The 18,538-nt window shown below is 35.9% G+C and overlaps 1 long non-coding RNA gene across 1 annotated transcript; it reads right to left on the bottom strand.

Annotated features, from left to right (window-relative positions):
* Positions 1-9,258: 9,258 nt before the first annotated feature.
* LOC147910405 (uncharacterized) lies at positions 9,259-15,733 on the bottom strand. Its single transcript, XR_015544188.1, has 2 exons — positions 10,471-15,733; positions 9,259-9,749 (listed from the first exon to the last, which is right to left on the bottom strand). It is a non-coding gene; the product is annotated as an uncharacterized LOC147910405 (long non-coding RNA).
* Positions 15,734-18,538: the final 2,805 nt, after the last annotated feature.

The raw sequence follows: 18,538 nt of genomic DNA on the forward strand, positions 1-18,538 counted from the left end.
GACGATGTCACTATGTCTCGCCATACATTATGAAAACATGCTATAAAACACGTACGATAAAATGATGAAGAAAGTCGATTTCACGATCGCACTTGGAATAAATGATAATCGATAAATGATAATCGATTAGTTTTGCATACATCTGCTTCTGTTACTACGAGTGTGACGATAACGTTTGTCTTCTTGGCACGCGTTTTACGGTCAGCTAATATAATATCGGCTATTTGCGACCGCTTATCGTAGATCCTTCATCGATAATTAGTTTAATTGCCGTCGTGCTTCTTCACAAAGTTTTACGCTCGCTCGTTTTTCACAGTCGCTAAGTTATGTCAAGTGTCGCCGGCATTTTCCTTTCTTATCGATTTGTCACACGAAAGTTAATTACACAATTACAGTGGAATTAACGAATTAACGAGCGAAGGTTACTTGTACTCTACGTACCGTTATTACCCCGTCGCGTAAACGCATAAACACTTACGCATCGAGGGCAAGATCTTGGAAAGAGAGAGAGAGAGAGAGAGAGAGAGAGAGAGAGAGAGATTTATCGATTATTATCAACGTAATTCCATTATACGCAAGTTATCGTAAACTGAAGAATTTCTCGTTTTCTCGCGTTCGTTCGCGTCATCGTGATTACGCATCGTAACAACCTGGAATTCTTCCATTTACAGCTACTATCAATAATAATTCCTTTCTCGCGGCGGATATAAATAGATTTACATTATTGGATGTGCTTATTGCTGACGATAATGGCAATTCTCCGCGATTGAAACCATTATTTTATTAGACGCTTAATTACTTCATTAGTTCTGCGACGTATTATTGTAAAAAATGGACTATCTATAAGCGTTTATATGTAACGAATAAGAGATAAAGTGATTCAAATTCCTTACGAAAATAATTCCGTACGCATTTCTCGAACATTTACATTACTGTTACAAAATTAATTATTAAACGATGAATCGCCTTTAGTCCTTCTACTTTATAGTCTATATACCGTTTTATCAATTATTTACTACATAAATATTATATAAAAATATTGCATAAAAAATAAATATATTATAACAGCTTTTTTCAATTAAAATGTCAGACATTAAGAAATATAATGATATGTAATAATGAATATATATACTAATAAAAAGCATAACGAAGTAAAAGAAACCTTTGGTATTTCATATTAGAAATATCAAAGGAGAATTATTATTTTCCTCATTGGTATTTTACATGTTTTCTATATTTCATAAAAAAAAGAGAAGTTTCCTTATTTAAATAAAAAAAAAGAAAAGAAAAATGTCTATACTTTTGTTCTTATAAATTGTGACAATCATCATTGCTCCTCCAAAGTTCGGGACAGGATCCTCTGAATACGATTCGTTTTCTCGCGTCGCGCATTACGAAGATAAAAGAATAAGAATGATCTTCGTACGTATTCTAAGAACTTAGCCAAGTTAAGACAGAAAAGCCGAGGACAGCAATTGCTACAACACGGTGTGGGCGACCAGTTCTCCCTTATATGTCCGAACCGAGTATTAACTAATTTATTGCATATAAGTATAACTTCTAGGTAATTTCTAGGCTTTCAAGCTCAACCGTCCCCTCTACTGTCCATCCTCTTTCATCCTTACGAATTTACGCGAAACTACCGCCAATTTAGATAATGTTGCAAAGAATTCCGAACTGCAGTTACTTGAAATTTAAGGCAGAAGCTTCTCTAATAAAGAAAAAGCCTAAAAACATGTTTGTAAAATCCGACAATCGGAGTTTAAAAAATATATAGAATCTATTTTTTAAACAGGTATTTAAATTTTAGGCAAAAAAGAGAGATCCTGTCTTTAATAAATTTTATCTTTAATATTAAACCTATCTTAAATAAATTACAAAATAAAATTACCATTAAAAATCGGATAGATTCGCCGATAACAGTCAATTACGGTTTAATAAAAATTTTGAACGTGCCTAGTTTGCTTTATCAAATAAAAAAAATTTACATACTAAATCCCAATACTATCGCAGAGGTGGGAGTTTTATGGAGATATCCCCTCACCGAACTGCGTCGAACGCAACGATCCGGGGGCAAGGACCGTCGAGAATGCGGGTGGTTTTTACAACGTGGAGGACGGCTCGCTCACGTCGGGCGGCATAGGTCGAGTTTAATCGACTGTCCGGTCCGGCGCTCGCAGATGAGTTATCGATCGGCCTGTCATCGACGACAGGTTATTGTTCCACGACGCGCGCGAGCAAGGCGTAAGTCAGTCTCCGTACATGCGAGAGTGCATACATTGTCGGCGGGTCCCGATGCGCGGCGTCTCGTAAGATCACGAGCGATTTGTCACCGCCATTAAGCTCACGTCAGATCGGTTTTTCATCTCTCGATCTCTCTCGGGCTGCGGGGGGTGGATAGGCTCCGATTCGTCACAACGTCTCTGCGCCCGCGGCCAGAAGTTAACAATAAATACGAACGGTAATTAGTCACGGCGAAGGGCCGCGCGGGGTTCGCGCGGTATGCGATACGCAAAAAGCGCATTAACTATCGGACCGCGATTCTTGCATTCTTATGTCGCCCGCGAAGATTCATTAAAGTTGCGTCAGGTCCGTATTGTACGTAGCGCGCGGCGTGAAATATAGCGTTAGACGATCGCACCGTTAATGCACCGAGAATGCAGACTATTAAGGATCAGGAACGTGGACTGAAGATTCGAAAGACTCTAACTACGGATTACTCTCGGAAGAATTGACGTTTTCCTCGTGATAAAATAGGGGAGGAAAGAGGGAGCATTTTCAGGTGGGAGCATAGCTAAAATCGGTCGATACTTATTATTTTCTGAAATTCTTTTACGTACGTAAGTACCGTTTATCAAATCGCAATGAAATTGCGGACGCGGACTCTTCGGAACGTTGTCCGAGGCGGACTTTACCGGCGCCGCGACTCGTAAACGTCGAAAATTTTCGTCGAGAGAGAAATGCAATTGTCGTTCTCGTGCAATATTGCGACTCGTGTGCAACTCTCGGCGTCCCTTAACGGGATACAGGGAGCAAAGGTGAGCGTACAAAGAAGCTCGTCCAACGGATCCGCGGCCCGACAAGAAATTATTTACGAGCCGTCTAATTAGGAGCTAATTATTAATAGCACGAAAAGATCGACCGTGGTGAACATCGTTGATTATCGTGCACGACGAGCGCTATTAACGTTTAATTAACATATTCTAAATCTCACACCTCCGCAATCACGTCTCCGAGAATCTACGAGTTTTCATTTCGTGGGCTCTATAATAGTAGTAGTTGATATAATTTTTTCTGAATTATTGTTTTCTTTATATTGACAAGATAAAAGTTCAAGATCGCATTAAAAAAATTATTATATTATTTCAAATTATAAGGGTTTCAGAATCTTTAAATAATTTCCTCATTTTGGAATGATTTTCCATGGATAGATGTGCCTCTTTCTTTTCCTTCAACTAAAGCACGTTCGCAAATATAAAAAACTTCTATCACATACTGAGAGAAAAAATAATTATTTGTGTTATAATAACATTTTCGATATGCAGAAATCATTAATAAAAACGCGAAAATAAAAAATTTAGTAACTTGATAGTCGTAAAATCTAAATTCCGATTCTAAATTATCGCTATAATATTGATGATTTATTTTATGATAAAAAAATATAAAACATAACATTGTGTATAATATCGATTGAATTGATTTGTGGCCAATTTCTGATTGGCAAATTTCTAATTTTCGACTTCATATTGGTTTTTAAAATTTGGAACCGATTTCTGATTGATTAGAAAAAGTTTTCATTTACGAGAATGTTACAACTTATTTTCTTATATCATCATCAGTACTTTATAAAGGAACTATGATAATTGTATTTTTTTAAGTTATAATTTGTGGATACCTGATTGTGCAATGGCATTATTGTTATTATTTTAATTCTCATTCACATGTGAGAAAAGACAAAATCATTATATTTGCACATTTATATAACGTAAGATAATAAATCATAATTATATGCAATAAAACTCTTTATTTCTTATTTATTTAGTTCCGTCGCTTAGTTTTCTTATCTCCATTTCTTCGAAAAGAAGACGTAGATTAAGATTTTAATCTTACAATTAATTTTAATCTTGTTAATTCAACTTACTTCTTATCTTTTTCTAATTCAAACATAAGAAAAAAATAGAGCACTCTCTAAATTCTTTAGAATAGAATCTCACTCTAAAGAGAGAAAATTGAGCTTGAAAAAAAATGACTGAATTTTTAATCTTTAAGAGTAGAATTCACTCTAAAAGTTTTAGAGAGTAAATTAAATAATGATTAGAGTTAATCTATAATCTATATTGATAAAAATGAACATTAATTGGTCATGTAACATGCGAAGAGAACATGCGAAGAGAACTCTACAACAGACGCCGGTAAATGGTATGTTATTGAGACACTAAACTGTGACGTTTCAAGATCGACGCGTTTCGCTATTAACGTGCGAGCTCGTACGTCCGGAACGATCGAAGTAAATTGCTCGATTGTAACCGCAATTAATTACACGCGCCCGTAACACGGTCCCCGAGGCCTCTTTGAGCGAGCACCTGCGAACATGACAATCAATTCGCTCTGCGTATGGTAGCGCGATCATCTAATTTACTGTGCGCCTTGTACCGATTTCCATTTACAGGAATCGCGTACATTCCTCTTCTAGCGGAATCGTAATTTAATACCATACGTTCTCGACGCCTTGCCTGTCTTCATATATTATTATAACCTTCGTTTCTCCTTTCTTTCATTTTATCTGCAACAACCAGCATCATTATTATTGTTTAAGACGGTACAACAGTCCATTTAGCCGCATACAGGATATTCCCCATCCTGGATTTTCCCCATTTCCTCACATCTAAAAATTCGATTTTAAAATGTATTATTCTCGAACGAAAATATGAAAATACTAATAACTTTGGAAAGCAATTAAATATGAAAGAATGTCAAATAAGGATGTAAAAAAAATTCATCAAATTTAATTAAATTCATCAAGAGATTTATATATATCCTCCATGCTACTCAATTTAAGATTACTCTACACATAAAAGACAGCTAAGCCGTTGTATCGCGATTAATTACTTCATGATCATTAACCGGTACTCAAGTAAATAGACGTATATTGGATAGAAATAACAACGCAGATTCGATGAGGATAGTTTGCGAAAGCGCCTACTGATTAACCCGCGCCGATGATCTCCGTCTACCGATCGAGCGTAGATCGAATCGGATAGTTGATGCGTGTAAAGTTCCTGGATCGATCGAGAACGCGGTTTCAGTTCCTGGTGCCAGCTGATAATCGATCGCGATTCTCGTGAGCGCCGCGCAAAGTGGCGCGTTCCGCGCGAGGCGGCGGTAATTACGCCACGATACCGGCGGGCATTAATTAGACGCGACGAAATAATTAATCTCAGATACTTAGATCATCCTCAGGAATCCGGCGACGTCGCGCCGCACGTACCGTACGCGTACAAACACTACAAACACGCGCGGCAAACATTCGCCGCCGAGAGGCTCGACCTCGTCGTCGCCGTTGAACAGATCGATTTATCGAATTTATTGCCATCTCTATCTACCGACGATCGCGCGCCGTTGTAATCTCTATATATAGAAGTCGCGAAGATACCTGCGACTATCTCTCCTTCCTCGTCTTCTAATGCGTCTTCTCTCGGTCTGTCGTATACATATACATACGTGTAGATAAAATATGTCGAGTTTGATCCGCGGAGTCGACACCGCAGAAAAAGCTTTTCACGGCTGTCCAGTCGATTATTAGAAATTGTGGAGGCCTTTGACCTTTTCGGTAGTCATTGGCGGTGATTATGACGGAAAGAAATGCCACTTTGGCGCAAGTTCTCGATGCGCGTCGTGCCGCTGAAAAATGAATTTCTGAAGACATTTCGATGAATGTATATTAAGTTAAATGGCGTCTTTTTCTTTCTCTCTCTCTCTCTCTTTGTTCGGCAGAACATTTTACCTGCGATAAAACGAAATGAGATGCAAAGTATAAGTTATTACCACTAAAATTTTCTCTCTCTTTCCTCTTTCTCACTTTTACATAATCGCTCTCGCGCCGCATTTCCAATAACGTACATTTTAAAACAAAAATCTTAATTTTTAATCTCCTAATCTCCAATGTGTGCTTTGCTTCCTGTTTCTTGATTTTTACCTCATGCCTTTTCTCTTCTTTGTGTTTTATTGACAATCGCGTTTCTTTTTATGCGTTTTTTGTTTGTTCCTAAGTTCATCAATTTTTCTCGGCCGATAGAAAACGAAAAAACTGGGTAAGAGGTAAAAAGACAAGAAGTAAAAAGTAATAAAGCAAGGAGCAGGAAATAAAAAGCACTTTGCAAAATAGGTTTAACAATGTGCGAGCAAGTATAATAGAAAGAGTGGAAAATGCACAGTAAATGTATTAAAATAGCGATATGCTCAACCTGCGTCCCACAGGCTGCAAACGGTCCGCTTACGAATTTTTGCGACCTGCTGGATCATAGTAGAAAATATGAAATCATATTTTCTTTTTTATACAAACGAAATAAATTATTTTCAAAAATAGATAACATCTTGCGATCCATAAGATATTTCTGAAAATGAGATAAGAAGATATACATATATATTACTGTATTAAACAAAGTAAAATCTATTCAAATATAAATAATGCTTGTTTTTAGCAATGTAATTTCATTTTAATTTTAATTTAACAACTAACTCTTTATCTTTTTCTAATTCTGATTAGAACTTGAATTTAAATTAGAAGTTGAACCGAAATTAAAGTTAATCTACGTTAAATAGAAATGAGCATAAGAGCTAAAACAATCTCGATGTTAACCAAGTTAGGAATTGAAAAACAATTCAACTTGTAAGATTGAAAGAGAAGGATATTAAACTTGGATTAATCGAACGCTACTCCTGCAAGGTATATATACATCGCTTTAAACGTTAATCAAACGAAATCGATTTCAAAAGTCCATCGTGTCTATTGAGAGTGAAGTGGATTTACACGAGAGCGTTTACTTAACAGTCTCGTGCAACGCAAGGTCGTACACATTTGGGAAATGCAATTGACTACCAAAATTTGCATTTCAAATCACGTTCGAAACGGCGTAGGATAATTTCACGAGCATTAGAGATAAAAGCCCGACTACTGACACCCGGGCAGTTTGGGACTTGATGGATTTTCATGAATCTCGAATAAGACGCGAGACAATTTAATGGCAATAATATAGGATTCGCTTAATGTATAATAAAGTCGACGAACAACTATATAAGCCGCGCCCGATCTGACGGATGATAGATTGACAGCCGTGGAATATCACCGTCGGCGAGACACGCACACTTGTAAACATTGTACTAAGACTCCATAACGCAGAGTGTAAGATGAGAATAATTTACAGCCAATTATTTATATCCTTTCTGCCGATCGCGTCGCCGAGTAGACGCCGATATACGCAGCTTGTTCAGTGATTGAACTACGTAGAAATCAGCGATGTTATCGGCACGCGATCGTTAATATATCGTCGATTTAGCAGCGTGTCTTCTTCCCTTTCCACCTTATCAGGCTCATACGATTTGCATAACGGACTCTCTTCTTCTCCTTCTTCTTCCCTTTCTCTTCTTTTTCTTCTTCTTTTCGTGAAATTTTCACGCACCAAGTGCGCAGAGTCGCACGGCTTGTGCTATGCGCGCGCCATGAGTTAGCCGCATCACGATCCCATAATCAGGTAATTAATCGTCGAGTCATCAGCGTGAATCAGCTCTTCAGCGTGGTTAATACGTTGGTTTACCTGATACGCATTTGCATTTCGATGGTTCATTCAGTAGTTCGCGCGTCAAAGCAGGAAGCGCTCCGCCCTAACAAACAGCTTGCTAATTATGGCCGTACGTTTATAATTACACACCGCATCGATGCGTTAAATTCGAATTACGAGGACGGATTCTTCTTGAAGAGAGGAACGAAAAACCGATATATTGGCAATAGCATAGAAGAGAGATCAGTCGCTGGTTTGTCCGGTGAAGCGCGACGTTATTATCCGCGAGATTTGATGACATAATGAAAGAGCTATTGAAATAATCGATGATATAATCACGGATATTAGCGATAATTACTTTTATGCTGGCTTGAGATATGGCGTTAGACTGTCATCGAACGGCGCTCAATTAACTTATCTAATAGTGATTTATTTTCTTAGAACACGATTCTCTTTCTCGTTTGTAAGCCATGACGTAAACTCGACTATGTCAGAATCTCAAATGTAATTTATTTACTCGTTTCCTTGAAACTTTATTTGCATTTGGCTTTATTTGTATTTGACCACTTCTAATATAAAAGCTTTATGTTTTAGAAATTTCTAATATAAAAATACAAAAAAAGCAGATGTTTTTTTTTTCATTCAAGAGAGGAAGTCACCATTTTATCTCTACTTCCTTTCATTATTCGTTACAATTATAATCGTATTTTTTATGCTTTATTACTCATTCGTAACGCGGTAGCATGTGCGTGAATTTCAATTAGCGTAAACACAATACGGATCTAATCATCACTATATACACGATTATTAACACGCTTCTTGGATTGGAATGGCAGACAGTTTTATCTACTTGTATCGCCTGTTGGCATTGCATAGGCCCGTCGCGCGACCTTGTCTCCTTAAGACACCTTCATTGTAGCTACAAAGTGAACATAATAATGGATACTTAATGATTCGGTATGGAAAACAGTCTAATTGCGCGGATACGTTTAGATGCGCCTGCCATCACCAGGAAACGTAGTTGCCAGAACGTGCCAGGGAACATTGCAAAATGGTTTTCTTAGGAATGCAAATGACTCGACGACGCTCATTCACACTTACAGAAACTACTTATTCCGCAAAATGATATTTAATTATCTAATTATTTAATTCCTATTTTCATTATCACTACATTAATAATCGTACGAGGAGAGAATTTTCTTTTAAAATTTACTCTGGAAATATGGTGGTTGTGGTACAATATTTTAAAAATTTCTACCATGTATTTCAGTAAAATCGATCAAACTTATTTTATACTTTATTGTAATTTTATTAATGAATGAGAAAGATTTACATAAAAATTCTTTAAAATGTCTACAATGTTGTCCAATGACTGTCATATTTTCAAGATAAATTCTAAAAAAAAATTCTCTCCGTGATATTAGCTTCTTATTTAATTTTACAAGATATTTTGTTCGATCGTAAGAAATGTTTGGCCAGCTTAAAAAGATATAGAATTATCATTTATTTTTGTCTTAAAACGGTACAGCTTTAATTACATTCTTTAGGTAATTTTGGAAATATTCTGAATGAAAGAAGGGTCACTGCACTCATTTGGGTAATTTCCGGTGGTTGAATATTTATCGTGTACCCAAATCTGCTTTAATTAATGCTTTAACTTAATAGATGATTTAACGGTGCTTCAAGCCTCCCACAATGGCGCCTAAGTTTCGGCCACTCCGGGAAGACGACGCGAATGGATTGAATCCCACGAGCATTTGCATTTTTCTGCCGGAACGTGTCAAGTTCGGAGAGTATGTTAATTAGGAGCCTTCTCCACGCATCTAATGGAAACCTGTAATATTTTTTTCGCTACTATACTCGCATGATTGAGTCAATTCCCGAACTTCCAGCCAGAAGTGCAAAAGCCGCTTACAACATTCCTCCATATCAAAATTTTCTCGTAATATAGTACTTAGTGTGTGGAGTGTTCTGCAATCAAGAAAAAAAAATTTTAACACAAATGGGCGAAAAAAGCCAAATTCGATTAAAGCGAGTCTTGGTGTACAATAACATTTTTTGTGAATTTTATAATTTCCAGTTCAAGCAAACTGCGCGCTGATTATGAATAATACTGTATTATTATTTATCTGTTTTGAAACAGTCCTAAATTAAAGTTGAAGTACGTAATATCATAAGTTAAATTAAAAATTTAATTCTTCAAGTTTTTATTATGAATCTTCATTGATACTTTCTCAGTGAAAGTTCACAGAAGGGATTATTATCAGAGATTCCAGTTTTTAAATACTCCTCTCATTAAATCTGAAATTAAAATTCTTTTTTAATCAACATTTCGATCAGCTTAATTATTTGTCAAGAGATTATTTGTCAAGAGATAACAATTTTTAAATATTCCTCCCATTAAATCTTAAATTAAAATTCTTTTTTAATCAACACATCGATCAGTTTAATTTGGTTGCACATTTAACTCTCGTATCCATTTCCAAAATAAACGATTCAATTATTATAAATACACAGTGTGTGGTTATTACTTGCTGTTAACCCCGAGCTATTGACCGAGCGCTTATAACTTCATTACAATGTTATTTCTGCGCGTTCGATATAGCGGGCGAAATTTCGCGGCGGAATATCTCACGGTAAAGTCGGTAACTCGCAGTCAAGCTGTAGGTATACATGCTTGAGGTATACGTACCTTCGTATCTACCTCCTTGAGGCGTACGGACCGCGGGAAGAGGTCAAGTACTGGACTTGGTCGACCTGCAATTTCGGTAATTTCGCGCGCGCGCACGTTCGGTTATCGAACCTCGGCTGAGACCCTTCGGAACCCTTTCGCAGGGCGGTCCGCGGCCGATACCCCGCGTTTAGGTTACTCGACTCTCCTCGTCCCACACGTTTCTACGCCTCCAACACCATAGATACCATCCTCTCTCCTCCCACCTTCCCCCGACACTTCTTCCCGATGTTTAAAATCGATGAGCTTGCACGAGAACGCAGAGATCGTTTCGATACTCGGTCTACCCGCCCACGTCAAAGGTTCGTCGAAAATTCGCAGAGGATTCCACGCAAGAGCGCACTCAATTTCACAATAAAGTTACTCCATTATTTGCTGATTAACTCCGAGCAATCAAATTTAAATGTTCTTTAAAAATATTGAACATGTCCTCACATTTAACTTTTAGAGGACTAGAGTCTATTTTTTAAAGCTTCTTCTATTTCTTACAGCTTTTCCTTGAGTAAGATTTATTATTTCTTTTTTTTTTTTTAGTAAGATTTTTATTTATTATATATAATTCATTATTTAATTTGTTGTATTTTTTTTTCTCAAAATATAACTCTGTTTCAGCGCCACTATAATAGTTTTGTCTGTAAAGATTAATACGAATAGATAATTCATAGTTTAATCGAATAATCTAAGAGAACAATAAAAAAAGTTACCACGGAATATTCATTTACAAAAAAAGATAAATTTACAAGCATAACTTCCTATTATTGTTTTCGCACGAAATCCCGTTATGACGTTCTCAAGTATTAACGCAAATAATGAATCATCAGAAGCACTTAGTGACGCAACAGGAATCCTTGTTTGACTCAACCTACTTCTCAGTGGGTGGGAAATTTTGGCAGGCTCGTAATAAAATTTCGTTAGAGAACTTTACGAACGTGTTGATGGATTCTCTTCAGTAACGAGAGCTGTAACGTATGTAATAAGAAATTGAATTATAACCCTCGAAGACGATCGCGCGAGCGATCGTCACGTAGTGAAGAAAAAAAAGGGAGAGAAAAGCAAATGGGAACGAAAATGAAAACAAGTGACATGAAGACACAAGGAGGATCGAAAAGATGGAGAAAAGAAGAGGGAGAACGCGAAGTAGACGAAAGTTGAGACGTTGACCAGACGCAATGCCGCCGAAACGCCTCCCTCGTTAATTGATTTCGTTAACGGTGCAGCCATTAAACCGTAATAACTCGAAGGGTCCTGCCGTGCAGAAATAACCAGCCACAAGCTGGCGGAAGAGGATTCGCCTTTTTCCATTACCGGACCGGGAGATTTATCGATCGCACAACGTACGCTATCTTTTTCTCACCGACTGGAGGAATCGGTGGTTCCGACGTGGTTGGCGTACACTAATAGATATATTATGAAACCGAGACAATCAATTGGACAATTGAGGAATGACTTAAAAAAGAGACTAAAATGTGACCTAAAAAAAGATTAGCGAAGAATTTACGGGAACATATAGCACTCACAAAAATAAATGAGAATTCACTTAAAGTATGACAGATCCGTAAATCAACTTTGACGTAGGAAACTAATATAATAAGTTGCAAAATTACATGGGAGATGGTAACGTCCGCCAAGATAACTCAATCACGACTGATGCCGCAACGATATGCCACTGCATGTTAGACGAGTTAATATCTGCTCCACACGATACACGGATTATACTCACGATCGATCTAACGGAATACGTGCGAGTTAGTAACGTGCAAAGCGTCGAGCCGTCGCAACGTTTCCGAAACGTGTTACCACTAATAGGACATGTTAATTGCATGCGTTGTAACGAGGACAGTAACCCCGAAGAGGTGTACTTTCCGTCCGCAGGATTCTTCCTTTGTCTGCGAAATTAAATCATCGCAATTAACTCGTATCCTTAAGTAGCGAACTTGAGGCAGATAATAGATAATAACAATTTATATGCTACACATCTAACAATAAGACGCGTAACACACATACATTCACACCGTATGAATTGAATATAATAATTAAATTGAAAGAATCAAGAAGACATACCTAATTAAGACACAATTTCCTCAATTTGTATGGAAGAACAATAAATCTTGAACGTTAAAAAATTCTTGAATATTTATACGGTAATCAATTTTTTTATTTTTATTATATCGAATGATATACCTATAAAATACCTATATCGATAAAATATCTGATAAAAAGGAACAAGTGTATCGTATTGTTTTGCAGTCCAGTCGAATAGCATAAGTCAAAAGGGGTCAATCGCGATAATTCGACGTTGTTTACGGAACAAAGGCGTGACGAGTATTATCTGCCACATCGATATTTACGATATAATCTTTTTTTACACGTTCTCTCGCCTGTCGTCCTCGTCCGTAAACGATTATTGGCGTTAATCGGGTTCTCGTGCGATCAATTCGAACTCTCGCTCGTCGAGGGGGTCAACGAACTGAATCGGACAACAAGTAATTATAAAGTAGAGATGTGACGACAGGAATCGATAGAACGAGAGTACGAGCGATAATACGAACGTGGAGACAGACCGAAAATCCGTTCACGGGTCATCATCCTCCGGCGCGTAGCTCTTGGAGAATGTGTGCGCGAATCTCTTATTTCGTTCAATTATAAACTCAATCTGGAGAGGCAGAGCGCCGAATCGAACGGATAAAATGCGCGATAAAATGCGCCGAGGTTTTCGCGCCGCCAAATAGCTTATCCGTATAATTTCGATCGCGAGGAACGCGTCGCGATTCGTCTCGGCTCGGCGCGCGTATCGCCCTATCGTACATCTGCCCCAAGGAACTTGGATTTCTCAGCTAGCGTTACTAGTGACATACGAGCTAATTAAAGTGAACCGTTTCTAACTGTACGCGCGATCGTATGATCGCATCCGATCCGAGATGCGGTTTCATTCAGCCTCGTGCATGCGCAAGTTAAGATATTTGTCGCTCCCTCGAGAGAAATTGTGATGGTTCGTTGAGTTCGGATCCTGTCTGAGGGTGATCAAAACGGATGTTCGGTAAATGTGATATTCCCGGTGCTCTACTTCAACATTTTCTCTATAAAATTGGTAACGGTCGAAAGATATCTTTCAAGCGAAAAGATATTGTGGTAAAAATATCTCGCATGTAAATAAAATGACATTTAAATTCATAATTCAATGGTAATGCTTCTTTAAACATTTCGAATAAATTTAACAAATTTATATTATTAAATCAGCAATAAAAAATTAAAAAATATGAGAGCTAATGTAAGGTCTTTTTGCGAAAGGAAACTTTTTGAAAAGACCTTGCGTTGATTTTTACGTTACTTATTATTTATTATTGATTTAGTTATAAAACCTTGCTTATTTTTATATTATATCATTAAAATGATTTACGCACAATGATCTACATAAAGTAAAAACACGAAATATGTACATTCTTTCTATATGTAGAAAATTAATATGAATCATTTGTCTACGTTAAAGAAAACAAAATTAGATTTATCGTATTCGACCTCGATCGTTGGCATTCCAGACAAGGTTGATATCGTGATCGGTAAAATGAATGTTGTTATATAACGCAGACCGTCCTTGAAACGCATAATACGCCTCCGCATCTTACATCCGTTCCACCTTCGCGAAACTTTCTTTATTACGTAGCAGCATCAACAATGCTACACCGGAAATAAAGCTGGATAACATCTTAAAAAAATGCTAAATGTCGATTATTTATAATTATTTATAATTTACAATTTTATTCTTTCAGATTTTGAAAAATATGTTAACTATTCACTGATTTCTTGATTAATTGATCGTTGACATAATTAACTCATACTGATTTTAATTCAACAACTAATTCTAATCTAATATTTCATTATTCAAACAAAAATTTATAAATATTGACGTTAGTTAACATAATTTTGTTCTCTGCTTGTAATAAAGCTTTTGTTGCACAAAATTAAAATCTATGAGGCAGAAACTCGTTAACTTTAAATTATTAAAAAATCATTGCAATGTCAATGTTATATTAATTGTATTAATTATTTATGCAATAATACCTTCACAGATTTAAAATATATTCATTGTTATATGTACAGGGCTGGCCATATTCGACGGAAAGATCTGGCAAACACTGTAACTTTCGACAGAGATGTTAGATCGAGTAACGACGTTTCCCATGATTGAAAAAAAAACATCTTTCTGTATATTCATTGTTATTTGTATTTCACACGTACTACTCCAGTAATTCATTATATCTTATCGAGCGATGTATATAACAAGATAAACTCAAAGAAGCTTCCTACCTTTTCTTTTTCTTACTATTTTGTTCTTTGTTTTTACATAGAAACAGAAACCACTACCTATCCAAACTACGTCCCCAATTCGTGCACAATTCGGTGAGATACCATTTATCTAAATCGAATTGCCGTGAAACGGCGGGACATCCACTAAATTCGAAACAGATTGACTATTGAATAACGAGATTCAATTGTATCTATCAAAAATATAGATCCGAAACGTTGTTTCTTTTTTATAAAAGTTAAATATAAAATATATAATAATTTTGAGATGATTTCCTTAAGTATAAAATTAATTGTTTTAGCAAAAGGATTAAGCAATGTTTAATTCAATCAAAATTTAAATTTTAATAGTATAGAGAATTTATAATTTCTTATTTAATTTTAAATTATTAATATCAATTTGAAAAAATTATTTTAAACTTTTAAATAATTAATTACAAATCTACTGTTAAAATAAAGTTGTAAAAAAAAAAGAAAAAAAGATTAATTATATTTTTGCAAAAAATTAAAGTTAAATTATTAAATCAACTTCGATATAATTAAGAAATATATTCTAAATTATCGCATACATTACGTTAAATTTTTTATATTGCAAAACAAAACCCTAATATTAAAATTAATATTATAATATTAAAATGTTAAATTAAAACTGCCAAAAGTATACAATGATTGACATGATTAATGATATAATGTAATGTATTATATCACAATAAGGGATCAGTCCATTTATAATCCAAGGGGCTAAATGCGATAAGGGGGTGATATTCAGAAAGTCTACTCTCATTTATCGTAAGAAAAACGTGTCGATCAATAACTACCAGTATATCAAGTTGATCGTTGTGAACAAAATAGCAAAAAATATTACAGGATCTAATTACGCGCGCAAATCGCAAAGAAAATATAACACCTCGTTATCAGTGTTTAAAATCGTGTTAATGCCAAAGTCATCATTATTAAGTTGATCGAGGGTCAGCGAAAGATTCACTCGATAGTCTCAATTACTTTCGACATAATCGCTTCAACTACGGTGATACAACGCGTCGCCAATTTTCTCCTTATCGAGTCTTTCGCTGCGCATCCCGACATTTATCGTCGCTCGTAGCTCAACTCGCTCGCATTTTCGCTCAGATTTCCTCCTGGCACGAGACAGTGAGAAAAGCTGCAGTACGAGAACGTCATCGCGACAACAACGGATCCCCGTATTGTATTCCCTGCGGAAGTCAGCGTCGGAGGACATCATCGCCATTAAGAGTCCAGTTTTATCGCGAGCGGGATTCTCCTCTTGGATGAGTGGAGAACTCCTCCAAGCAGACGGTACGCTTTAGCGTCGACGTCACGTAAAACCCGTGAATCGCGCGAGCGCGCCTGCTGGTCAACCGGTCGCCTCTCGTTCGTGCATGTACACGCGATTCTTGGCGCACGATCGCAGACATTTTTATAAGGGACAATTTTTATTACCGAGGCTGATTGCTTAGATGGAATCGAATATCCACCATCCAGCGAACATTCGCACACGATCGCATCGAGACTCTTCATCAAGCCTTCCTTCTCTCTTTTTCTTTCCTCTTTCATTCTCTATTCAGATACGCTAATATTCTCCCTCGGAAGAAATAAAGGAGAGGATAATATAAAGATATTAAATACGCTTTTACTGAATTAAATTAGACCCATCTCAGTTACCTAACTTCTTACCATGTATGTATAATATATTAAAATTAAACGCTACTTGTAGAGATCTTCACCCCTTTTAAAACCCTCTTATTTCTTTTTATTCTTCTTTAAATCTTTTTTTTTTTCAACAAATTTCTTCGGATTGTTAATAATATGTTTAAATTTTCCTGCATTTATGTATTAGCTTTTTTTGAATTTGTTGAGAACTCTTATTGATTCTTATCTTGCATTCATTAATTTAATATCCAAAGCTTCTTAATTAACTCTTCTTAGACTTACTTCCATAGAGAGATAGCTTCATGATATTAATATTTACTTAAATATAAATCTCTCTTCCAGGATTGGAAAGTAACTCATTACTTATAATGAAGTTATAGTTAGAGTTACTTCTATTAAGCAATTGTAACTTCTTTTTTTTTCTATTTACACATTTAATTATAATTTCATATAGTCACATTTTTTGTAACCAGTAATTAATTTAATAGTTACTTTATATTTTTTAAATTATTCGTCAGTATATGACAAAAATGAAGTACTTAATGTAAATAGTCAATAACTATTTTTTTATAACTAGAATACAATATGTACATATTTATCCCTGATAGTCTCATTACATTCTATAAATATCTGTATTAAGAATTAAATTTTTTAATATGTAAACACGTCGTAATATTGATTTCAAGTATTATTTTATAAATATAACATTTGAGTATAAATAGCAATGGAAAAAAATTACAAAAAATTAACAGAAAAGTAATAACTCGTTACTTTTTAACAATAATGCAATATGTTACTTTTCAGAATTAGTAACTTGTATCGATAACTAGTTTAAAAAAAAAATTGTAACTGTAATTAGTTGTTTTTACAAAGTACAACTTTCTCAATCCTGTTTATTCCAGAATAATAGATCTATTCTCTCTCTCTCTCTCTCTCTCTCTCTCTCTCTCTCTCTCTCTCTCTCTCTCTCTCTCTCTCTCTCTGTTTATATGCTTGCACTTTGGCAATTAAAAGATTCCTTCTTAGTGGTCTAAAAAGACACGCGAGAAGCAAGGACGCAAAAGAGAGAGAGAGAGAGAGAGAGAGAGAGAGAGAGAGAGAGATGCAAACGGGAGACGGGAGAAAGGAGCGTGCTGCGCGAGTACCCCAACATTATGACGGCGAATATAGCGCGAGTGTGATGTATGGTGCAATTGGTCGTTCGACATAGGATGCAGGCGGAGGTGGGATGATGGAGGGAGGATACGTCCCTCCTCGATCCACCAAATAATTGATGCATGTTCGAGCCTCCGCAGGGTTCAACGGATAATGATGGGGGTCCGGGTTCTGCCTGGACTCCCCGGGCTCCGCAGTTGCATCCTGCCCCTCTCATCTCGACTGCAGACATAGACTTCCTTCATCCTTCGGCAGAAACGGAGGGTTTGGGGAGATCTATACGCTACCATGCTAAATTAGAATCCCCTTGTAAAATGAACCGACGTGATTGGTACCGTCATGATTCGCACATCAAATATTCCACACTATTGTAATTCAAATTTCCGCTTTATTATAGAGCAATTTAACTATTTGTTAGAGAAACATATATGTGAATTAATGATTAAAAATGAATTAGAAATATATATGTGAGGCGTTTATTGTAATAGTTTCCATTATTTTGAAAACACATTTGCAATAAACTGATTAGAAAAATGTATAAATCGTTACACTGTTATAATTGCACACGGCAATTTTTTGTTGAATATAAATATATTTAATTATATTGCCAATATTAAAAATCTTTATTTTAGACTACATATGGGAGAAACACAATCAATACGCCGAATTATTTTTCCGGACTTATAACATGATGCTTGATGGTAGCATCAAATTATTAAAATTGCTTGTTAATATTTTTTTTTCGCGATTACTAGAATAATTTTAATTTTAATTATAAGTCTGGAAAAACAATTTGATGCACAATTCGAAAAGACTACAATATGATATATATGCAAATACATATATAGTATATATTAATAAGATATTAGTAATTCAAGATTGAATTATTTAAAACAATGAAGAT

The sequence above is a fragment of the Acromyrmex echinatior genome, chromosome 2 (assembly GCF_024713525.1).
Source record: "Acromyrmex echinatior isolate Ae372 chromosome 2, ASM2471352v2, whole genome shotgun sequence".
Classification (NCBI taxonomy): domain Eukaryota; kingdom Metazoa; phylum Arthropoda; class Insecta; order Hymenoptera; family Formicidae; genus Acromyrmex; species Acromyrmex echinatior.